Source organism: Ornithorhynchus anatinus, chromosome 7 (assembly GCF_004115215.2).
Source record: "Ornithorhynchus anatinus isolate Pmale09 chromosome 7, mOrnAna1.pri.v4, whole genome shotgun sequence".
Lineage (NCBI taxonomy): Eukaryota > Metazoa > Chordata > Mammalia > Monotremata > Ornithorhynchidae > Ornithorhynchus > Ornithorhynchus anatinus.
Genome location: NC_041734.1, coordinates 74,172,584 through 74,198,723, shown reverse-complemented (window position 1 = coordinate 74,198,723; position 26,140 = coordinate 74,172,584). Strand labels below are relative to the sequence as shown.

At 43.0% G+C, this 26,140-nt stretch overlaps 1 protein-coding gene and 1 long non-coding RNA gene across 2 annotated transcripts in view; one reads left to right on the top strand and one right to left on the bottom strand.

The window, feature by feature from the left end:
• PARD3B (par-3 family cell polarity regulator beta) overlaps positions 1–26,140 on the top strand; it is a 933,574-nt gene that overhangs the window by 811,942 nt on the left and 95,492 nt on the right.
• On the bottom strand, positions 1,881–24,614 carry LOC120638524. The gene is made up of 2 exons (XR_005660218.1): positions 24,446–24,614; positions 1,881–1,988 (listed from the first exon to the last, which is right to left on the bottom strand). It is a non-coding gene; the product is annotated as an uncharacterized LOC120638524 (long non-coding RNA).

Sequence of the window (26,140 nt, the reverse complement as noted above, 5' to 3'; positions counted from 1 at the left end):
AAGGTAGGTATGAAAGCTTTTTGCTTTTTTAGTCAAGAAACTGATCACAAAGGGCAGCAGTGGACACTTGGTTTAGAGAAGCAGTGTGTCGTAGTCGATAGAGCATGGGCCTGGAAGTCAGAAGGTCATGGGTTCTAATCCCAGCTGCACCACTTGTCGGCTGTGTGGCTTTGGGCAAGTGACTTCACTTCTCTGGGCCTCAGTTACCTCATCTGTAAAATGGGGATTGAGACTGTGAGTCCCACGTGGGACAAGGACTGTATACAACCTGATTAATTTATATCTACCTCAGCGCTTAGGACAGTGCCTGGCACCTATTAAGTGTTTAAGAAATACCATAATCATTATTATTTTAATTTTGTTAAACTCTATTGGGAAATATTTGATTTTCTCCTTTCATCTTTCTGTTCTGCTTTGTTTAGACGTAAATGTAATACCCATTTTTTATAGTATTTATTAAGCTCTTACTATGTTACCTGTGCTAAGTAAGGAAGCAGCATGGCCTAGAGGATAGAGCATGGGCCTGCGAGTCAGAGGACTTGGGTTCTAGTCCTGATTCTGCCACTTGTCTGCTCCGTGAACTTGGACAAATTACTTAACTTGCCTGTGCCTCAGTTACTTCATCTGTAAAATGGGGATTAAGACTGTGAGCCCCATGTGGGACATGGACTGGCTCCAACCTTATATCTATCCCAGCGCTTAGTACAGTGCCTGGAACATAGTAAGTGCTTAGCAAAAACCATTTTTAAAAAAGCCGTTGGTGTAGCTACAAGATTGTCGGTTCCGATACAGTCCCTTCTTACACAGACATCTCATCCAAAGGTTTATATCCTTGAGGCCTTTCAATAAGATCCTCTGCAAGCCAGGTGTCCTCTCACTTTCCTCACTGCCAGATGCCTTTTCAAAAACTGTGGACAAGGCAAAAAAAAAAATTCCACAAAGCAAACTCATTTTCCTCACCCTTATGCAAAAATTCACACAAAAATGGCAGCAGCTGCAGCAGCACTTTCTAAAAGGGAAATTTTTTGTCTTAAGGATGTGTTTTGAAATTTTCCCTCCAAGAATAAGAGTAGGGAATGTTGTCTGAGATATTCTACTTCAGAGTTGATGTCTCTGTCCTAACACAACTTCTGGTGTGCTGTAGAGTAATGCGTTACCCATACCAAGTTAAGATGCCTTTGCTCTCACCATTTTATTTCCCATCATTGTTGATTACCAAGAGATTTGTATCTTTCTTAACGGAAGTCAGTTGCTTCTCCTTGCTTCATCCATTTAGAATGTGACTTTAGGGAGCTTTACTTTACTTTTTGTGCTTTACTATTATTTTTTAATAATTCCCAGATTTTAGATTTTGGCAGGAGTTTAAATAAATACACACCCACATACATATGTACATACATATACATAATCCCTTGTTGACCATCACAAAATGGTTATCATGGAATCTGAGTGGCTTCTAATGAAAGGAATTGTACTTCCACAGCTAACAATGGCAAAAGAAAATCACCCCCAGCCCCATAGCTCTTATGTCCATGTCCTTAGAGTCTGCCATTTCCCCTATCTGTGATTTAACATTTGTAAGCTACCAACTGTATTGTTTAATAAATAATCAATCAGTTTCATTTATTAAGCACTTAATGCTTACAGAGCATTGTGCTAAGCACTTTGGAGAGTACAGTGTAACAGAGTTGGTAGACACGTTCCCTGCCCACAAGGGCCTTACAATCTAGAGACTACAGTATTTTATACCCACTAAGCCCTCAATAAATCCCACTGATTGACTGATTAAAAGGAGCATTTAAGCAAGTGATAGAAAGAATAGCTATTTCATCTTTTGGATGTGTTTAAACTCCAAACCCTTAAAAAAATGACCCCAGATCTTTTTTCAAGAATGTTTATTTTTGGCCAGCTGATGACTTTACTTCAGAGAATTCCCCTCAGTATTTCCACACAAATCTGTGCCATGAGACTTGTCCCAGAGTAGCAGCCTGGAAGAGAAATAACAAGTCATAAGATAGCAAGGATGAAGAAGAATCAAGAGATGTAACACTACACATTCACAGAAACCTTCAAGTGTTTCCCCTTTGAACCCTTCATTTTACCCATGAAATTAACCCCTATTTAAAGCCTCTATTCTTACCACCACCAAAATGAAAAGCGATCCCCTAATGCTCCCTCCACCACAAAGGAAATAAAAGGCTTATATTAGAGGGGACCTTCGCCTTCCACAAGTCATTAACTACAGGTTTATTACCAGGCTCAAGACTGTAGGATGAAATTCAAAGGTGTGTCAGTAGCATACTTTGCATGTCAAAAGCCCACATTTTAAGGGCTTCCATCAAGGGTTTCATTTTGGAAAACTTCTCCATTGAGACTGGAACATTAAGCATGCCAATCGAGTCTGTACATGGATGTCCTGCCGGCACCTCATGCTCATAGGTTTACAGTGAACTCCTCATCTTCCTCACAGATCCTCTCCTCCACTTTATTTTCCTATCTTAGCCAACAGTGCCACCATCTTCCCCATCTCTTAAGCCTGCAACCTTGGCATTATCCTTCACTCGTCCCTCTTTCAACTCCCAAACCCAATCCATTCCCAAATCCTGTCAGTTCTCCCTCCACAACATTTTCAGAATATGTTCCTTCCCCTTCATCCAAATGACTACTACTCTGACTCAAGATCTTATCATATCCTAGATTTCTCACGGCCTTCAGTCTCTCTCTCTTCTCTCTCTCTCTCTCTCTCTCTCTCTCTCTTTCTCTCTCTCATTTTTGCTTTACTCTGCTGCTCAGATCTTTTTTCTAAAACATCACACTGCACAAGTGTCCCCACTCCTCATATATCTCCTATAGTTTTCCATTCCTCTCCTCATCAAGTGGAAACTCCTGACCACTGCTTTTAAGGCTTCCTACCTTCTACTTACCTACTCTTTTCTCCCACTACATCCCAGCTCACAATCTAAATATCTCTCAAACTAACTTATTCACTATACCTCATTCTCAACTCTCCCTCGGCTGACCTCTTGCTCTCACCCTCCTCGGGCCTGGAACTCTGTTTCCTTTCAAAACCAACAGACCTAGGTCTCCTTGTCTTTAAAGTCCTTCTCAGTCAATCCATCGATCATATTCAATGAATCCTGACTGTGTACAGAGTGCAGTACTAAGCACTTGGGAGAGTACATTGTAGTAGATTTAGAAGACATGTTCCCTGCCCACAAGGAATTTACAATCTAGAGATTACATATCATCCAGCAAGCCTTCGACAAGGAATCACCAATCTTCCCAGCTTCAATCCCTATACTGTCACCTCAGCCCTTCTGTGGCACATAAACATTTAAGTTACCACAACTCCTGTGTGCATTTACGTTCATATGTAGTTTACGTACTACATGAAACATGGCATTGTGGAAAGGGGTTGGGCCTGATTGTCAGGAGATATGGGTTCTAATCCCAACTCTGTCACTTGCCTGCTGTTTGACCTTGGGCAAGACTATTAGCTTCTCTGTGCCTCAGTTTCCTCATCTGTAAAATGAGGATGATACCTGTTCTCCATCCCTCCTATCAATCAATCAGTGGTATTTATGGAGTGCAACCTCTGGGCAGAACACTGTCCTAAGTGCTGGGGAGAATACAATATATTCCATAGACACAATCCCTGCCCTAAAGGAGTTTACAACCTAATAGGAGAGACAGTCATTAAATAAACCACAGATAGGGTGGCAAATTATAAGGAGAAGTGTTGGGAAGCTGGGGGTGGGGTGATTATCAAAGTGTTTAGGGGGTATAAAACTAAGTGCATAATTGATACAGAAGGGAGGGAGAACAGAATGAGAAAATGAGAGGTTAGTCAGGGAAGGCCTCTTGGAGGAGATACGCTTTTAAAAGAGTTTTGAAGATGGGAAGAGTGCTGGTCTGTCATATATGAAAGGAGAGGGAGTTCTCCCCAGACACAGCGAGGGATCGCCAGAGATGAGATTGAGTTAGGTTGGTGTTAGAGGGGTGAATTGTGTGAGCTGGGTTATAGTTAGAAGCTTGCTGAGGTTAGGTAAAAGGAAGAGCTGGTTAAATTCTTTAAAGTCTATGGTGAGAAGTTTTTGTGTGATGCAGAGATGATTGGACAACCATTGGAGGTTTTTGAGGAGTGAGAAGAACTTTTTTTTAGGAAATTGATCCAGGCAGCAGAGTGAAGTATGGACTGGAATGGAGGCCATCGTAGCAGTTTCGATGGAGAGGAAGGGTAAGATACTACAGATGTTGTGACAGAAGACTGTGTGGATTTGGTGACAGACTGAATATGCTGGTTGAATGAGAGAGAAATGTCTGAGGATTATGCCAAGGTTACAGGCCTGAAAGACAGTATGGTGCTGTCTACAGAGCACCATTTGGGACAGGGACTGGGTCCACTCTGTTTATATTGTATCTACCACAGCGTTTAGTAGTGTTAGGCACACGGTAACCTAGCCTTAGCAAATACCATGATTGTTTTTGTCGTATGTAACCAGAGAAAAATAGAAAGGAGTGCCAGAGTTCCATTTAAGCCCATCTATGTTTTCCCTAGGAAAAGTCCAGGGAAAACATGGAAGAGGCAGACCAGCAGCTAGATGGATAGAAACCGTAACAACGATAACGGAAGAACCATTAGAAAGGTTGCAGATTATGACAAAGGACAGGACTTTATGGAGAAAGTATATCCATGGAGTTGCTATGAATGGGAAATAACACGTCACTTAATAATGTTTTCCCTTAGGTCCAGCCTGTATTTTTAGACTTTGGACCCTTGTGTGTGTACATTAATGACCACAACTAGCCTAAAGATCTTGAGTAGTCTCTAAAAGATAGTGATGACACAGGCCCCTTTTATTTGAACTTTCTGGGCAGGATCCCACTGTGGATGGCTAATGTTAAAGTGCACATTGTGCAAAGAACTCCCAAAAAATTGAATGCCATCAGTTCTGCCACAGTACTTTTGAGCTAGAATGCTGTGGAAGAATTCGGAAATGTTCTTCCGACAGCTGGAGAGTCTGCGATGCAATGTTGGGAGAAACAGCCATGCCTGTGCCTGGCGCATCAATCTAGGTGTACTGCAGTGTGATTTTTCCTTAACACAAGGTTCTTCAAGAACTCTACTCTCACATTAATAGAAGAACTGACGGGGATTTAGATTTATGAAAGGTCACTAAATTAAAGAGGAATGACAGGGTAAAATACACTAATTGATAAATTGGAAAAAAATAATCGCATTTTCATAACCCCTGGTGATTTATGCTGGGAACTTAGACGACTAGATCCCAGCAAGAACAGGTGTATCATGACAGACTCAACTTCAAGGTCATCTGGACCAGATTGGGTCCATAACCCCTGCAGACAGACAGACACCTATCTTCTTTACATGCATCTCCATAGCAAGAGGTTCCTCGAGTCGCCTTGGCACGCAAATGCAGCATCTGAGCGTATTCATTTCATTAACAGACCTTCATCTGTCATCTTCGCAAAGGCCATTTCCCTTACATATGTCGTACATGTAGGAGCATGACTGTGGAAAACAATATCCTTTTTTTCTCCCAAATTGTTACCTCTTAAATTGTCTTTTCATGAGCTATGCTAAACTGGAAAATGGTGTAAAATTTCCGAGATCAGTTTTCTCACAGCTTTACGAACAACCTCCCTGCAAAATGCATTAGCAGAACTGATTACATCTCTCCGCCACAACTCCTGCAGCACTGAGCCTTAAAAGCAGCAGAAACACTAAGGAGCTTGGTATTTTTTTTCACATCAGAGATGTGAAAAATAATTAGAATGTATCGCTGAGTGTTGTGTATAAGCAATTATCTATGAATAAATAAAGGTTTTATTTTCTCTGTCAAGCCATATTTTTATAATTGTTTAAAATGAAAAATAAACTCCCTGCTGGAGACGTGGAGAGGCTGGGTGGGTAACTTTATTATTTCTCAGTCCAAGGTCTGTAGCGCAGATGCTAATCTAATAACAGGGCTGCATTTATAGTTCTGTAGAAAACTCCCGTTGTTACTTTGGACTGATGTACACAAAGGTTTGACGATTCTGTCCCAGGCTTGTCCTATCTAATAACATCGAACCAACACCGGGCCTTCATCTGCGTGAGCAACTTCCAATTTTCAGAGAGACTATCAAAAAAGAACACGGCACTGGATAATTCCCATCCTTCCCTATGTGCAACTTTGGTTACTGATACAAAGAATCAGGAGTGAGGAGATTTATGGTATGTCCAAGCCCACTTTAACTAATGAGAGAGGGATGGATAGAAGCCCGGAGCCCCCACACTTGCATAAAGGGTTGAGAAGCCACAGGGACTACTGAGAAGAGTTCGGAAGTGGGAATCAGGAGACCTGGGTCCTAGTCCTGGTTACACCATGACCCGCTGTTTGACCTCGGGCAAATCACTTAACTTTTCTGGGCCTCCATTTTCTCATCTGTAAAATGAGGATTGAATGCCTGTACTCCTTCCCTCTTAGGCTGTGAACCCCATATGGGACAGGGACTGGATCTGATCTGTTGATATTTACCCCAGTGCTTGACACATAAATGCTTAAGAAATACCACTATTGGTTATTATTATTATTATTATGTTTGAGGATTTTCCCCAGCACTGCTTTTTCTATCATACTCATGGAGATTTTGGTAAGCATGAGTCCTCCGGACATTGCCTGTGTGATTAAACTCTCCCCGACAAACGACTGGGCTTAAACACGATTACAGAACCTGATATAGAGATCACGTTTGATGTCAAGCTGCTTTTCTTCTGTTGATGACTTTTGCTGCTTAGCCATATTTCCATACTTCGGCTTGAAAACAAATACAGCAGATGCCACATTCCATATTACTACCTTTTCTTTGTTCTAGGGTGGAAAATACTTTAAAATTCAGAATTAATTGTCACGGCAATTAAAGAAAATTGCAAGACTGCTACCGAACTGCTGTTGGGAGCGTTGCCTTTAATGAATATTGCATCTTTGTGCAGTTTCATCCCCTGGGGCACTCAACTCTGCAAGTGCCACTTCTCGGGTGCCCGTCTTCTGGTTTTCAAGATGCGAAACCAGAAAACGGTCAAAATCTGCATTCGCTACCTTTGATTCCTTCCCCTCTCTCGCTTTGCGTCTTGCCTTCACTGACCACCAGGATGCTCCATTTGCCATTCTTAGTAAAACCAAAATGACCCTCAATGAGAATCAATCAATCGTATTTATTTACTGTATGCAGCGCACTGTACTGAGCACTTGTTTTGATATCTGTCTCCCCGCCCCTAGACAGTAAGCCCATTGTGGGCAAGTATTGTGAATCTTTATTGCTGTGTTGTACTTTCCAAGCACTTAGTACAGTGCTCTGCATACAGTAAGCGCTCAATAAATATGATTGAATGAACTTGGGAGAATACAATACAACAATATAATGGACATATTCCCTGCCCCCAACGAGCTTATAGTCTAGAGGAAGACTATGAGAAGCAACGAGCTCAGGCCTGGGAGTCAGAGGACCTGGGTTCTAATTCCGGCTCTGTCACTGGCCTGCTGTGTAACCTTGCCCAAGTCACTTAACGACTCTGAGCCTCACTTCCCTCTTCAGTAAAATGGGGATTCAAGCATATACTCCCTCCCACTTAGATTGTGAGCCCCCGTGGGACTAGGACTATGCCCAGCCTGATTATCCTGTAGAGACCCCAGTGCTTAGTAAGGTGCTTGATTCACAGTAAACGCTTAACAAATACAATAAGCATTATTAGCATTATTATCTGTTCCGCATTAAAGGAAACGAAGAAAGGAAGTGGAGAGCAGCAGCTAATAATGTAAGCTCTGGACCGTAAACTCTACAGTCCTCTAGACTATAAGCTCATTGTGGACAGGGACTTTGCCTGTTATACTGTGATATTGTTCTCTCCCAAGTTCTAAATACAGTGCTCTGCATATAGTAAGTTTTCAATAAATACAATTGACTGACTAAAGAGACCCCAGATAGACTTGACTCAGCCACTTGCTTTACTGTGTGACCTTGCGCAAGTCACTTAACCTCAATGTGCCCCAGTTTCCTAACTAAGATTAGGGTAGGTTTCCAGGAGAAGAGATTGGTCCAAGCTGTCGAAAGCAGCAGAGTGATCCTCGTCGTGGTCAGGGTCGAGCTTGTTAGATTTGACAAATAGGAGGTCATCAGTAATCTTGGAGAGAGTGGTCGCCAATGGAGCGAAGAGGGAAGAAACTGATGAGAGGACCAAGAAGAAAGTTGTGGGAGAGGAAGTGGAAGCGACAGGTGTATACCACAACCCGTATAATAGTAATAATTGTGGTATTTGTTAATTGCCTCCTATTCCAACACTGTCTTAAATGCTGGGGTTGGTCCAAGATAATCGGGTCCCACGAAGGGGCTCATACTCTAAGTGGGAGGGAGAGCTGGTATTGAGCCCCTTTTTGCAGTTGAGAGAACTGAGGAACAGAGAAATTAAGTGAGTTACCCAAAGTCACACAGCAGACAAGTGGCCGAACCAGGATTAGAACCCACGTCCTTCTTACTCCCAGGTCCGTGCTCTTTCCACTAGGCCAAGCTACTTCTTCTACTTTAGTTGGGACAGGGATGGGAGGAGGGAGGTAGGAAACTACCCATCTGAATAGCTGAGTTCTCCTTGGAAATCAAAATCACAGTCAATCAATCAATCAATGGTATTTAGTGAGGGCTTACGATGTGCAGAGCAGTGTACTAGTACTTGGGAGAGTACAATATGACAAAATTGGCAGACACGTTCCCTGTCCATAATGAGCTTACAGTCTAGAAGGGGAGTCAGACATCAGTACGGATAAATAAATAATATATAATTTAAAGGTATGTACATTAGTGTTGTTTCCTCTCAGGGTTCCACCGAGAGTTTCCAGTGCTCCGACAGTCTCGGCTAAAGGAGGGAGAGTCAAGAAGAAGCCTATCCATTCCATTCCTAGCTTGAGCATTGGCTAGTGAGTGGAAGGCAATCTGCTACAAGTCAGAACTCACCCATGCTGGGCAGCAGCCACATGGGAGAGAGTCGAGGGTGGAGACTCAAGTTTACTGCACGGAAAGCGGCAGTGGTAAACCATTTCCTTATTTTTACCAAGAAAACTATATGGGTACACTACCAGAACGATTGCATGTGGAGAGCAGAGCTTTCTGGGAGAGATGTGTCCATGGTGTCGCTATGGGTCAGAAACAACTGGATGGCATAAGACAAGACATTAATGTTGTGGCGTTGGGGGTTGGGCAAATATCAAATGTCCAAAAGTCACAGATCCAAGTGCATAGATGACACAGAAGGGAGAGCGAGGTGGGGAAAAGAGGGCTCAGTCGGGGAAGGTCTCTTGGAGGAGGTGTTGCTGAAATAATGCTTTGAAGATGGAGAGAGTGGTGGTCTGACATATATGGAGCGGGAGGGTGTTCCAGGCTAGAGGGAGTACCTGAGCTCTCACTTCTATTCTCTGATTCCTCCGTGATGCACAACTATGAAGCTGATATTTTTTGTAGGGGTTTTTTGGTGGTATTTGTTGTCTCTTACTGTATCCGGACACTGAACTAAACATTGGGGTAGATATAAACTAATGTATGGACACAGTCGATGTCCCACATTCATTCAGTAGTATTTATTGAGCGCTTACTATGTGCAGAGCACTGTACAGAGTGCTTGGAATGTACGATTCAGCAACAGATAGAGACAATCCCTGCCCAATAACGGGCTCACAGTCTAATCACGAAGCTTAAAGTCTTACTTCCCATTTTCCTGTTGAGGTATCTGAAAACCAAAGAAGTGAAATGATTTGCCCAAGGTCACACAGTAGTCTGGGAGTCAGAAGGTCATGGGTCTAATGTCAGCTCTATCACCTGTCTGCTGTGTGACCCTGGGCAAGTCACTTCACTTCTCTATTCCTGAGTTACCTCATCTCTAAAATGGGGATTAAGACTGTGAGCGCCACATGGGACAGGGACTGTGTCTAACCCGATTTGCTTGTATCCACACCAGCGCCTAGTACAGTGCTTCGTATATAGTAACCACTTAACAAATGCCATAATAATAATGATTATTATTTTTATTAAGTGGCAGAAGTGGGATTAGAACCCTGGTCCTTCTGAATCCTAGGCCCATGCTCTATCCACTAGACCATGCTGCTTCTCTGTCTGTTGGCATTTGTGAATGACAACCTGTGGATCACTGTTAAAATTTGCTTCTGCACTGGGAATTAATTTTCATAACATCGCTGGCAAATTTCCAAATAGATACCTGGCAGTTTGGCAATTAAACCTAAAGGGTGAGTGCATCAGACAAGTGTTTGCATAGCCTAATTCAGTGAACAATCATGAATTTTGAAATAATAGATATAATGTATGATAGCATGACCCCACTTGAGTATAAACCATAAAATTCTAACATATTTTAATGCAAATTTTACCTTTGAAAGTGGATGACCTGAAAAGAGTTTCCATGGTAACGTAAAAGAACACAACCTGTTTATCATGGTTTTTTCAAGAAGTGAAATCAAGGTTGAATTGGGATTTACTTTGATAATGGCCAAAAAACAACCTGACAGGGCTTGAGAGTGAATGTTTGGAGCACTTACATTATTTGCTATTAGTTTAGAAGCTAATATACTTCCAGAATGAATTGCTGCAACATGTAAAGCCAAATGGTTGATCTGACTGTATCGTTTTATCTTGGTTTAATGTCAGTTGTTTATTTTATTTATTTTTTATGGTACTTGTTAAGAGCTTACTATGAGCCAGACACTAAATTAAGTGCTGGGGGAGATCTAAGCTCATCAGGTTGGACACAGTCCCTGTCCCACATAGGGCTCACGGTCTTAATCCCCGTTTTACGGATGAGGCAACTGAGGCACCCAGAAGTGAAGTGATCTGCCCAAAGTCACACAGCAGGCAAGTGATGGAGCTGGGACTGGAACCCAGCTCCTTTTGACTCCCAGGCCCGTGCTCTATGCCTCGCTACTTCTCATTTGAGTTTTTTAATGACTCCCTAAAGTGTAAATCAGGCCATCAAGATGGAGGAATCATTCAAGACCTGACATTTACAGTAGGTCTTTTCCTGTGCTTTTAATTTTGCCTGGATTCTTTTCAGCCCTAAGGACCATTGTTAAATTCAAAGCACAGAAAGTTTTAATTTTCTCGATCTTCTAGTTTGCCCTGAAAGTCTAATGTACCAGTTGGCCCACTGTATCTTAGAAAAAGAGTAACTTGATTATTCTTCAATCAGAGGAGAAGCCATTCTTCAGAGGAGCAGTGTGGCCTAGTGGAAGGAGCACAGGCCTGGGAGACAGAGGACCTGGGTTCTAATCCCATCTCCCCCACTTGTCCATCTCTTGTCTGACCTTGGGCAAATCACTTTAGTTCTCTGTACCTCAGTTCCCTCATCTGCAAAATGGGGATTCAATACCTTATTCCTCCTACTAAAACTTTGAGCCCCATGTGAGACCTGATTATCTTGTATCTACCTCAGCACTTAGTACAGTACGTGGAACATAGGGCTAAAGAAATACTACGATTATTATGATCATTATTCTTCTTCTTATTATTACCCTTCACTTTTTTTACTGATCTCCCATTTTTGCTAGAGGTGAATTAGCAGTGCCATTAGCTAGGGATGAGTTTGACATCTCAAGGCACCTTGGGATTGTTTTTTTTTCTTTTTTTTTCTTTTTCCTTCTTTGTAGATTTAACATGCACTTAGAGAAGACTATTTCTGGAAGGATTTTTTTTTTGGCTTGTTTTTGTTTGCTTGTCAGGCTCATTGAAGTAAGGAATGGATGCATTGACTTTAAGGAGTATTGCTTAGAAGTGCCATTTTGGAGCCAGTTCAGCGTCACAGTAACACTTACAGCCCCTGGTACGGGGCTCAGACTGAGAGCAAGCATTGGCTCCAGTTACCCATCTGGTATCCATCTGGTAGCAGCAAATGGCAGACAATACCAGATCACAGAGAGATTATAGCAGCTGCCAGCTTGGGATCAGCAAGCAAAGAAGGTGCCACCCTAAAGCCTGGCTAAGTTTGAGAAATGTTGACCGAAGGGTCTGCAGATTTCCGCCATAAGATGCAGAAGAATGAAGGGCTAAAGTTTATCGAAAACAAACCCTGGGCAAGCCTAATCCTACAGCTGCAACTTGTTAAATATTGAATCGGGCTCTCTATGCCACACTTAATGATTCCGTTGCCGAGAAAGGGTCTTGTCCAATCTCCATGGAGGAAGAGTCCCCTGAGCTTAGCCCAAACCGGGTCTAGGGAGATCAAAATGGGTTTAAGCACCTTTGATAAAGACCAGCTTTTGACATCATGAGAGGGATGTCAGAATACTTTCCTGCCGAGAAATGTTTCTTTTTCAGAGAGATGATATTGGGGATGATGGCTCCTACCTGTGAATTGCAGGAAACAGTGAGTTTTTAAGGGCCCAGAGAGAGATAGAGGAAAAGAGAGAAACAGAGAGAACAGTGTGGCCTAGTGGAAAGAGCACAGGCCTCGGAGTCAGAGGACCTGGGTTCTTAATCGGAGCATAACCACCTGTCTGCTGTGTGACCTTGGGCAAGTCACATCACTTCCCTGTGTCTCAGTTTCCTTATCTGTAAAATGGGGATTAAATCCTGCACCCTTCTACTTAGATTGAGAGCCCCATTTGGGACAAGGACTTCATCCAATTTGATTATCTTATATCTGTCCCAGGGCTTAATACAGTGGTTGGCACATAGTGCTTAAAAAGTGCTATTATTGTTATTATTATTACTATTATTACTGTCATCCTGAGGAAGTTACTGAGATTTTCATGTTAAATCCCACAAGACAGCGATTAAATTGTGGCAAGATGGAATTTGGTGGTTCCTATTAAGATGACTTTGTTTTGTTCCGATCTGATCTTATTTCTTTCTGTCTTTGTTTTTCCTTTTCCTGCTCTCCTTCTATCCACAAGGCTGTGCTCTGGTTAGTACAGTGGCTAAGTGTTCAGAATTTAATAACACGACTGAGAGAGGTTTACTGGCCCTAGGCAGAACCTTCTACACTTGAGGACCTCCAACAGGGAGAGATTGTTATAGACGATGAACGGGCTCTCTCCTGTGAGGCTGCTGGGCTATAGGAAACTTTTCACTGTCTATTTCCACCATTTGCTTTGCAGTATTGTTCCCTGACTTGCTTTTCCGCCACATCAAAACCAGGTGCAGCCAGATATGGCAAGATATTAGAGTGAGAAATCGGTCGCATTAGCGGCTCTCAGACCGAAATTTAAAAAGAGTGTCAATCCTCCCTGTACTGTAAATGAATGGATCTTCAACCGTGTACAAGCTTCCATCCAGATTCATTTGGCAGTCCAGGTTCTTACTTCAATCCCCGTGCCCACTTCTGAATCCTATTTGCACATCTCGCGCTCCCCCCACCCACAAAACAAGAAGGAGATTTTAACCGTGGGACAAGATGTTTATCTTTGCAGATATACTGCATAATGCACCAAAAGGAGAAAAATTCAGTTTATTTCTTTTTGCAGCTCATAGCGAATTCCTCAGCCTGTTTTTCAGGAAGCAATAAAGCCAATGAAAAAGTGTTCTCCTGCAGTGGTTAAACAGATATCCAGGCTCAGTGACCCAAGAAGATGAATTAGAGTCAGAAAAGAGCTATAATTTAAAAACACTAATCACAAGGATAAGTATTCCTGTAAACTAATTAGAGTGCGGGGAGAATAGGAGAATGGAGAAGATTGAAAGATGAGATTTTTAAGAGTGGAGGGATTCTGCTTAGAAAGGTTCGATTTCAATAGGCTTGGGTAGATAGAGGCCTATGCAAAAGGGCCCAAGTGTATTGGAACCTGGTTCTACGGGAAAATGTTTAAAATGCAAATCCTGGATTGGGAAGCAGCGGTGCTTAATAATGCCCATGCCTTTCTTCTTCCAACTTCTAGCTCTCCAATTCCATTTCTCTTACTGGAACCAAATAACCTCTTCCTTTCAGGTTAGTGCAAGAAGTGTGCTGTGAGGGAGACCGCCACTGATCTGTTCTTCATTAAAGACAATTAAGAGGTAGAATGAACAAAAACACATTATGGGATTAATGGTAAGAGAAGCCACCCAGGGAGAAAAACAGAGGCCAGGAAGTGATCTTATTGAGCTGGGCCAGGAGAAACTGATAGCCTCCAGGATCCCAGATCAGAAGGACTCTTTGAGCAGGGATTTTGGAGGCAAATCTCAGCGCCACATGCAACTACTTCCTCTCCCAGTACTTACCCCCCAGAGCTCCCATTTTTCCCGTTATATTTCCTTTCTGTGGGAAATGTGTTCTCTCTCTTTCCCCGCCTCCCTTCCCCCGCTCACTTCTTTCTCTAAATCTAATTCATTAGTTTCCCTCCATGGATAAGAGGTATAGCATTACTGATGAGGGGAAAATAAGTACTAAGCTAATCAGCCTTAGGAAATTCCAGGCTTGTACATGACTGTCACTGAAGCTTTGTGATGGCACTGAAAGGGGAAGTATTACTACAACAGAGTAGATATCGTATTCTGTATCAGGAACGACACTCGGAGCCGCGTTGTTTATGTCATTTTCTAGTTTTCCAAAGAGGAAGGTCAGAGATTAAGAAGCATTTAATTATTTAGCAACCTGATTGGCAAATGGGGGTTCTGATTGCATATGTGATCTTTTGCATAAACCATTTCTGAAACCGCTAACCAAGTCATCAATAGGTATACACAGCCCATCCTCTGGGTGGTTTTTATGGGGAAGAGAACGGATGATGTGATTATCATCTTTTTTTTCTTTCTACAAGGATGTTTCCCTCACCTCGAGGGAAATGCATCCTCACAGCATGAACAGAACTATTAATCAACCCTTGTAGCCATAATCAGGGAGTGAAAAATGGTGACTGGAATCTGAAAAGGCACTGGCCTGAACTGTCTGTGGGGCTTTCTCTTTCTGATGATGCCGGGGAGTTCCAACACAGGCGAATCTTTGCAAATGACTGGATCGTACCTCTGGAGTGCAGACTTTGCACAAAACCTAGTACAGTGCTCTTCACATAGTAAGTGCTAAATAAATATGATTAATTGATTGATGGAAAACAGACCCACTTCTCCACATCCTAAAAGAGGGTGGGAGTCTCTGGTCACAGACTGTGAGAGGTTACAGCCTTTAATGATAGATTTGTTCTCCATCAGGTGTTTGTGCTGTTTAGGTAGTTACTCTTTTGCGTTCGAAAATTGACATTGCGAATGGTCAAATTGGAACCCGTTCCCCCCTCGACACTGTAAGCTCATTGTGGACAAGGAATGTGCCCTTTATATTGTTATATATTATACTCTCTCAAGTGCTTAGTACAGTGCTCTGCACATAGTAAGTGCTCAATAAATATGATTGACTGGCTGCATCATTTTTCTTAGTACTGCCCTCAGAAAGGGAAGCAACAACTCTCAGGGTAACAAAAATATTCTGGTTTCATCACTTGATAGAACACAATTTTACACCAATAAGAAGGTGACAAGCAATAGTTGCTAGATGTGTGCAGGGCAGTCTGTGGAGAATCAAGTGACATCCATAGCCATCCATAGTTGAGCAAGACTAACCCATCGGTCAACTGTATTTATTGAGTGCTTACTGTGTGGGGGGCACTGTACTAAGCGCTTGGGCAAATACACCATAACAGAGTTGGTAGACACATTCCTTGCCCACAACGAGCTCAAAGTCTAGAAGGGGATACAGGCATTAATATGAATAATTTACAGATCTGTACTTAAGTGCGGTGGATCTGAGGGAGAGGTGAATTAAGGTTGCAAATCCAAGGGCAGGGGTAACACAGAAGGGAGTGGGAGAAGAGAAAATGAGGGCTTTGTCAGGGAAGGCCTCTTGAGTGGTTGTGTTTTAATAAAGCTCTGAAGGCGGGGAGAGTGACTGTCAGATATGAAGAAGGAGGGCACTCCAGGCCGGAGGCAGGTCGAGGGTGAGGAATCGGCAGTGAGATAGACAAGATTGAGACTGATTCACCGGTGTGGGAGCTGGAAGTCCACTAGGGAGATGGTGGTGACAGGGAGGGTGGCAATGCCTTCTCCGCTACCTCTGCTTCCAGTTTCAAAGAACACCGGGTCACGGACCAGCAATCCTGGCTATTAGAGTGGCAGTTTACTGACACTGCTGCAGAGTACTGATTGTTGTTTTTTACACCAACACGCCCTTGGTCTAATGATGAAGTTAAGCAGAGGAGGGTCAATATTCCATAATAGTACTATGAGGTGTGGGGCCTCTATTTCAGGTTAATTGAAAATAGAGAACTCGATGATTTCATCAGCAGCAGCAACACCGTCATGATCATTTATCGAGAGCCTACTGTGTTCAGAGCACTGTACTAGAAGCTCATTTTAGGAACTGTCTCCCTAAGACTCTAAGCTCTTGAGGGCAAAGATCAGTTCTATTAAGTCTGTTGTGCTCTCCCAAGCACTTAAAACAGCGCTCTACACCCAGTAGGTGCTCAATAAATACAATTGATTGATTGATTGGGAACATCAAAAGAAATGCCAAACACAGTTCTTGCCCCAGAAAAGTTAACAGAACAATGGAGGAGATAAGCAGGCGTAGGTTGCCAAGGGGTACTAGATGACTAGGAACATAGTTATAAATGATAAAAATCAATGAAAGCAATTAAATTACAGATACACAGTTGAGTGCCCAAGGTGCTGATAGCTTTGGAGAAGCAGCTTGGCTTAGTGAAAAGAGCATGGGCTTGGGAGTCAGACATGGTGGGTTCTAGCGTGGCTCAGTGGAAAGAGCACGGGCTTTGGAGTCAGGGCTCATGAGTTCGAATCCCAGCTCTGCCACTTGTCGGCTGTGTGACTGTGGGCAAGTCACTTAACTTCTCCGTGCCTCAGTTCCCTCATCTGTAAAATGGGGATTAAGACTGTGAGCCCCACGTGGGACAACCTGATTCCCCTATGTCTACCCCAGCGCTTAGAACAGTGCTCGGCACATAGTAAGCGCTTAACAAATACCAACATTATTATTATTATTATTAATCCTCACTCTGCCACTTATCAGCTGTGTGATTTTGGGCAAGTCATTTAACTCCTCTGTGCCTCAGTTACCTCATCTGAAAAATGGGAATTAACTCTGTGAGCCTCCACGTGGGACAACCTGATCACCTTGTATCTACCCCAGCACTGAGAACAGCGCTTGGCACATAGTAAGCATTTAACAAATACCATCAACATTATTATTATCATCATTATTATTGTTATGACCAGGCTGGTGGGGCTTTCAATCCCAAGAGCATTGTGGGATTTTCTTCTGAACTTCCTGTACTTTGCCACGCTGAAAAGCAAGAAGTCTGGCCAAGAATGTACAGAAGATTAGTAAGGTGCTATCCCTTATCCCAACAATGGTCCAATAGTACCAGTGAGATCATATAAACACTAGTCTCTTCTTGGAGGATTGCTTCTGTCATTAAAATCAATGCAACTTAATTAAAGCAAATTATAGATAGATACATCTATAAATAAGATATTAAAGTGTGCTGCTGAATATGATAATTGCCACATATTTAGCAATCAGCGTGTGTGTTCTGCTTTTGCCAGGAGGGATTTCTTTCAGTGGAATCAATGGAGCTTTATTAAAAACCATCCAAATTAGAGGGAGAAATGATGAGTGTTATAATAACACAAAATCACTGTTTCAACCTCCATTCCCAAGCAAGGAAAGCAAAATACATCCCTTTTTTTCAGGGAAGGAAAATATGAGAAATATCTCTGTTTGGGTCTGTGGATATTTTGAATTTATAAATTTTAATTTTGGCTTTCTATTCGCCAAAAGGAAGATGGGGAGAAAATAGCAGTCGTAAATAAAACAAATTGACAGGAGCACTAAAACGTAGGGGACACTCCGGGGATTGGGTCAGCTGTGTGCTAGAGCCTGATTTTAGAAGAAAAGCTAATAGTGTTCCTAGCCCTCTGAAAACCTAAGAGGATTAGGGCCACCCTCTCTGCTGCCACAGGTGCGCAGGTAATTTTCCTAGGTATGTGCCCAAGGAAAGCCCTCTTCCTCACTTGAGTGGGTGGGGATCGATGTTCATTTTCCTTCTTTCTCTTTTGTCTCCCACAAAATGCAAGCTTTTATGACTCCGTGAAGCGACACCTGTAGAATCGGGGAATTTTGAAGGCCCCGATTTTCTGGTTAAATAACTTGAAAAATTGTTTTATATACCTGAGCCCAAGTCTTAAAATCAATAAAATAAGATTACAGATCTAAAAGTGACTATATTAAGATCAAAGGTTTTATATCAAAATTCTAAGTTGATTAAATCATTCCTTTTTGCTCTCAAACCAAAAGCCTCCACCAGACAAAACTCTCATGAATCCAGATCCTTTTGTGAATATTGGTCCAAAGATGTAATGATTGTTTGAATTCCATATTATGGGTGAGAAGAAAAAAAATAAAAACCACCTCGGTCTGTGCTAATTGAGAGAGTGGAGAGAAAAAACAAGATCCAAAGGGTTGCTAAGGTGATGTTTGTTCAAAATTCTCTGCATGAAAATTAATGAAAGGAAATAAAGAAAGGAAGGTGTGGAATGTTGATTAATCAAAATGGGACTTGAGAAAATTTGGGGTCCCTCAACTACCCAGTGCCCCCTTTCCAACCGACCCATTGTAAAGCCATTAAATGAGAACCGTTGGGGTTCAGCCTCTCTGGAGGTATCTTTTGTTACTCATGATCTACTCCTGAGATGAGGGAGCAAACCATACAGGTGGGAGGCTGGAGTGAGAATGGGCAAGATAGAGCAGAACCAAGGGAGACTTCTGGTCTTTGTTTCAAAGTTGCATGCGGCAAAGCCAGTGAAAGAGTAAAATCGATTCACCAGAAACTTGCAAACCCACAGAAAACGTTATTTTCAAGAACAGTTCTTATGCTTCACCTTTTCCCAATCTGGGGTTGCAGAATTAACCCTCAGTGCACTTCCTTAGGATCTCCATTCCCCTGCCAGGCCCCTGGTATGTTATTAGACCTGCTGACCTAACTGCATCCACACAAGAGGAGGTAATGTCCACACAGCTGATGCAGATTACTGCCAATAAGAGGGAATCCCTCTGGGTGCCATCCACACAGAGCCCCATCCCCTCCCCTCCCAGCTCACACACCTGCCACCCCCCTCCTCCACCCTAGCAGCAGCAGCCTCCCAGCCTGGGGGCTTGCTTGCATTGCTCAAGTGAAGTTTCCCACAGAGAAAATCAGAGCGTCTTAGACTGGAAATGATTTATACCAAACATGACAGATTACTATTTGTCCTCCTCTTCAAGATCTCTAGGGAACAAGAGCTACAACCTCTCTCGCTGGTCTGTTTCAACATTTAACAGCTCTTCCTGTCAGCAAATCCTTATAGTACTTTTGTCTAGCCTGAATCTCTCCCGCTTCACTGTGGCCATTTCTTCCTGTCCTGTCGTGTTTTCTATCTACCTTCTTCTACCAACTCAGCTCATGCTCTTTTCCCCTCCAGTGTAAACTGTCTTGTACTCTGGACTCTCCCGTCATCAGTGCAATTGCTTATGCCCTTTCCTCGTTTCAGCAAACCACATCCCTCCCCTCCATCAAAGTCTATCAAGAAAGCCACCTTTTTCTTGAGGCTTTCCCCTATTAATTCCCCCTTCACCTCCCCAGTCATGTCACCCTCTCAATCACTTAGCATGTTCAGACACTCATCTGTGCAGTTATTTGTTGTTGATTCAACTATCCATTTGTTTTTCCTGTCCCTATCCATTTTCACAACTATATACTATTTTAACTGCTGTATATTTTTTCCTGCTTGTCTGCCCTCTGAAATTGTTAACTCCTCAAGATCAGGGATATTATACTTCCTCTTGAAAGCCCCTCATCGTCCCTCAGCCTTCTCAAGGTTGTGAGTCCCGTGTGGGACGGGGACTGAGACCAACCTGATTATCTTGTGTCTACCCCACCTCTCAGAACAGTGCCTGGCACATAGTAAATCCTTAACAAATACCATTTAAAAAAACAAATCTATCAATAGTATATCTTGAGGGCTTACTGTGTGCAAAGCACTGTTGGGAGTGTGAAGTATAATGGACTCCACATGGAGCCGTCAGTCTAGAGAGTTAGAAACTAAAATAAATTGCAGATAGAGAAAAGGGCAGAGTGTAAGAATATGTACATAAGTGCTGACGGTGGGGTGAGTATCATAATGATTAAAATGATGGTATTTGTTAAGCACTTACTATGTGTCAAGCACTGTTCTAAGTGCTGGGGTAGATACAAGTTAATCAGGTTGGACACAGTCTCCGTCCTATATGGGGTTTACAGTCTTAATTCCCATTTTACAGAAGAGGTCACTGAGGCACAGAGAAGTTAAGTGACTCACCCGAGGTCATACAACAGGCAGGCAGCAGAATTGGGTTTAGAACCCAGGTCCTTCTGACTCCTAGCCCCATGCTATATCCACTAGGCCATTTTAAGGGCGCAGATCTGAGTACCTAAATGATGCAGAAGGGAGGGCTCAGTCGGGAAAGACCTGTTAGGGTACGTCAGGGAATGGATTCAATATTGCTGTTGTTGTTTTTGATGATGGCGGCAATCATGATGATGATGATCATGATGATGAATAAAGCTAGTAAGAATCCTCCCAAAATGAAAATCTATTTACTTGGACCCAGCCATTATCTGTCAATTTGTCCTCTCCTCCTATGCTGCTGCCAGTTCTAACTATTCCTCAAGTTATCAATCAATGATATTTATTGAACACTTACTGTGTGCAGAGCAGTGTACTAAGCACTTGGGAGGGTACAATCCAACAGAGTTGGTGGACACATTCTCTACCCACAATGAGCTTAACAGTCTAAAGGAGGCGACTCACAGCTCCATTCCCCCAGTTTTGCTATATTCAATAGTCCAAATTCTAATCAGACCAGAGAGAAAAGGTGAACTGATCAAGCATGAATTTAAGAGTTAAAATTCATACAGGGGCCCACTTCTACAGAGAGTACCTTCTAAGAGAAATGGCAGTGGCTTTTTCCCAAGCTGCCTCTGCTGCAGACTTACCACGAACACAAATTTACCCTTATTCTGCAGCCAGAGTCATCTCAATGAAAGGTTGACTAAATGGGCTACAGTTCTTTCTTGGGTAGATCTCAAGTTGAAAGATCACATTAATAACTAATCTTAACGATAATGATAATTGTGGTATTTGTTAAATATTTACTCTCAATCAGTGGTAATGATAATAATAATAGTAGTTGTATTTGTAAAGCGCTTACTATGTGCCAGGGACTGTACTATGTGCTGGGATGGATACAAACAAATCCCTGTCTCACATGGGGCTCACGGTCTTAATCCCGATTTTATTGATGAAGTATCTGAGACCCAGAGAAGGGAAGTGACTTGCCCAAGACTTGAGAGGAGTGATACAGCTGGGATTAGAACCCGGGTCCTTCTGACTCCCAGGCCCCTGGTCTAACCACTAGTCCACACTGCTTTACTGAGCACTTACTATATGCAGACCACTGTTTTAAGTGCTCGACAGAGTGTGATACAACAGAATTGTCAGACATGTTCCTTCCCACAATGAGCTTACAGCCTAGAGGGAGAAACAACTATGTGCCAAGTACTGTGCTAAGTGCTAGGATAGATGCAAGATAATGAGGTCAGACACTATCTCTGTTCCACTCAGGGCTCTCAGTCTAAGGAAGGAGAATCCCCATTTTCCAGATGGGGAAATGGAGGCAAGGAGAAGCTAAGTGGTTTAGCCAGGTCACATAGCAGGCAATCTGGTATTTCCTCCCACCTTCTGGACATCTCTATTTGGATAGCCTGCTGACACCTCAAACTTAACTTGTCCAAAACATAACTCCTCATATTCCCACCTAAACGCTGACTTTCCCAGCACTGTAGACAGCACCACCATCCTCCCTGTCTCACAAACCCATAACCTCGGTGTCGTCCTCGACTCATCTCTCTCATTCACCCCACACATCCAATCTATCACAAAATCCTGATGGCTCAACCTTTCCAACATCGCTAAAATACACGCTTTCCTCTCCATCCAAACTCCTATCCCGTTAATCCAAGCATTTATCCTATCTCACCTTGATTAACTGAATCATCCCCCTTGAGTCAGCCCTGCCTCTTCTCTCTCCCTACTTCAGCCCACTTCACCTTGCTGTCCGGATCTTTTTTCCACGAAACCGTTCAGTCCGCGTTTCCCCACTCCTCAAGAACCTCCAGTGGTTGTCTATCTAACTCCACATCAAACAGAAACTTATCATAACTTTAAAGCACTCAATCCCCTTGCCCCCTTCTACCTTAGCCCTCTGATTTCTTACTACAACCCAGCTCCCTATACTTCACTCCTCTAATGCCAACCTACCACAGTCCCATTTATCTCACCGCTACCCCCTCTCCCATGTCCCGCCTCTGGCCTGGAACTCCGTTCCTCTTCATATATGACAGATATGCAGGGACTGTCTCTATCTGTTACCGATTTGTACAATCCAAGCGCTCAGTACGGTGCTCAGCACATAGGAAGCGCTCAATAAATACTATTGAATGACTATGCGCTCTCCCCTCCTTCAAAGCCTCATCAGAAACACATCTCCATCAAAAACACATGAAGCAGCAGCGTGGCTCAGTGGAAAGAGCACGGGCTTTGGAGTCAGAGGTCATGGGTTCGAATCCCAGCTCGGCCACTTGTCAGCTGTGTGACTTTGGGCAAGTCACTTAACTTCTCGGGGCCTCAGTTACCTCATCTGTAAAATGGGGATTAAGACTGTGAGCCCCACGTGGGACAACCCGATTCCCCGGTGTCTACCCCAACGCTTAGAACGGTGCTCGGCACATAGTAAGTGCTTAACAAATACCAACATTATTATTTTCTCCTCCAAGAGGCCTTCCCCAACTATGCCCTCATTTCTTCTTCTCCTATGCCCTTTAGTCACCCTTGCACCAGGATTTGCAACCTTTCTTCGCCTCTCCCTCAGCCCAGTAGCACTTATGTACATATCCATAATTAAATGTATTTATTTATAGTAATGTCTGTCTCCCCAGACTGTAAGCTCATCATGGGCAGGGAAGGAGTCAACCTATCTTGTAATAGCGTACTCCCCCACGTGCTTTCGTACAGCATGGTACAGTACCCTGCACACAGTAAGCACTTAATAAATACAATTGATGGATTGCAAGTGGCAGAGGCCAGATTAGAACCCAGGTCCTTGGCTTCCCAGGCCCATACTCCTTCCACTATGCCACACTGCTTCACCACAGTATCCCCCATCAGCGCTGTAGCTGCAGCAAGAAGTGTCAGGACCAAGCCGTGACCGTTGTTCCTAACGGAAACCTCTCCTGATGGGAGAAGCAGCCTGGCCTAGTGGAAGGAACACGGGCCTGGGAGGCAGAGGTCATGAGTTCTAATCCCTACTGTGCCACGTGTTTGCTGTGTGACATTGGGCAAGTCACTTAACTTCTCTGTGCTTCTGTAAAATGGGGATCAAGGCCGTGAGTCGCATGATGACTGTGTCCAACCTATCTTGTATCTACACTGGTGCTTAAAACGCTGCTTGGCATATAGTAAGTGCTTAACCAATACCACGATTACTGTTAGTATTATTACTGTTATTATTATTATTATCATCAGACCTGCTAAACAATTGAGACCCAAGTTGGGTTCTATTACTTCTGCAAAAGGTGAATCTCACAAATAAGAAGGGTCATTTTAGGTGGATCTAGACTCCGCTTACATTTTCCATCTCTCACAAGATACCATAGGAAACTGAAAATCACAATCACTGTCTGAGCTTTGTGTTCTTTATTACCCGCCATTATCTGATGCAGCGTGGCTTAATGGAAAGATCCTGGGCTTGGGAGTCAGAGGTTATGAGTTTGAATCCCACCTCTGCCACTTGTCACCTGTGTGACCGTGGGCAAGTCACTTAACTTCTCTGTGCCTCACTTCCCTCATCTGTAAAATGGGGATTAACTGTGAGCTTCACGTGGGACAACCTGATGACCCTGTATCTACCCCAGCGCTTAGAACAGTGCTCTGCACATAGTAAGCGCTTAACAAATACCAACATTATTATTATCTGATAGAAGTATTGTGAGTCCTATTCCTCAAAGGCCACATTTCACCCTACAATCCTACAGGTGTCTGTCTACCACTGTAACCTTAGGTTCAAGCCTAATGAGGAAGATACTTTGCCGAGGAAACTCAGGAGAAGAGGGAACTCCCTATGGACATAAACTGTGGGAAAGCTGGGGGGCTCTCACACATCAGTCTTTTCACTCATCCACACACGAGGATAAGAATTCAGCCTCAGTAGCATTGTCTTTGAACATGAAGGACAGATATGCGTGTGGGTGTGTATGAGAATGGTTAATTGGGTCACCTATTTTGAATGGATATTTAAATAGAACTTGTCTCTAAGGCACTCGAGGTACTTTACCAACATTATCCAATTAATCCCTCTCGACATTCTTGTGGAGGAGGTATTTCATTCAGCCTTCATAAATCCTCCCTAAATTTCAGTTGGTTCTTGCTTCTGCTCTGCTGCTTCGCTGTGTCGCCTTGTTTCATAGCTAGGAGTGCTCCATCCCAGAGGTGCTGTGTTCCGGGGAACTGTAGAATGTAATGATCAGGAGGGAACTTTAGTATTAGGCCCCTTTGTTCGTTCATCCTCAGGATGGAGTTGGATTCTAAATGCCTCTAATAGTGTTTCAGTTTCATGAAATCAGTCCTGGCCTAGGGTATAACCAAAATCAGTAGCAGCAGGACTAATGAAAATTGGCCAGTGAGCCTAAAATAAATTGAAGTTATACTGCCTTGTGATTTCCCTTCTTTTTTGGTGTGCTTTTCACGGGAACCTGTGTCTGTGGGAGACCCCAGGCTGTTCGCTGCAGACAGATGCTTATGTCTTCTTTGTATAATGATGATATATAGACCTGGAGAAGGATGGAAGTGGGACCAAGATGAGGTAATGGGTGGCATTGATAAAGGTGGACAGAGCCAATGCATATTTTGAACAGAAAAATGTTTGTGGACTACTGATTTTTGAAAAAGTATTGGCAAGGTCCGAGACAGCTCCTTCCTCTGGGCAGAGCTGGCATTCATCCACCTTTAGGTAGCTCATCAAAGCAAACTGAAAAGCACCCCCTACCCCTGTGGTTACCTCTGCCATAACATTCCTCAAAAATAAACACTGCTGTGGCTGTGTTAGGAGGAACAGGGAGACCAAAGCTGGGAGAAAATGCAATCTCTGAGAAGAAGAGAGCTGTACTGGCCCACTGGGATTTTAGGGTAGCCAGTTGTCTCAATGTATATTGGGCAGTCCATTTTTTAGCTGGTCAATCCCCTGAATAGTATTCATGTGGCACCAGATGCCTTTATCCCTGGAATTTTTTTTAAAAACTCCCAAAAGCTATATAAGTTCTGCAAATTCCTACAAAGAACTTTTTTGGTTGTACAGCCTCATGACACCCATATTTACTGGTGAAAAGAAAATTGCTCTTGCATTAGTCTGATGCCAAGCAAGAGGTGTAATATAACTTACCTTCCATTATAAGAAGATACACAAACACACACTCTCACACACACAGGTTCTTAGTTGAAATCTGCAGGATGTACATGAATGATGGGAATTTAAAAATGAAAATGCCCAAGTTAAAGGTGTCCAGTGCCAGATCAAAACCACCCAAAGACCACACCAGTGGAAAGCCACTCTACCTTTGTTCACTTTCAAAAGAAAAACATTTAGAAATGTCACTGGAAATGGACAAAATTCAAGTCCTAGTGGTTCTTTTGAAGTAAATATACACTGATGTTAATTTTTAATACCTTTATTAATTATTCATACATTTAAATAAAAGTAGGGGTGGGCAGGCAGAGGGTTATTTGGAATTCCTGGGGGATATCAAAGGTCATCAAACTGGGATGCTGGAAAATTCATGTTGGTCCTCTTGAGGGTTTGAGAAGGAGACCCATCTGGCTATTGGCAGCTCCCTACTTGCTCAGAACTCAGCAAAGTAAGGAGCTGCTCAGAACCAGTTAGGATAGAGGCAGGAGGAAGCCCAAGAACTTCCCTCAAATCACCCTAGCACTTCCGTCCCCCTTTCAAGAGTTCACACTGGCATTTCCTGGTATT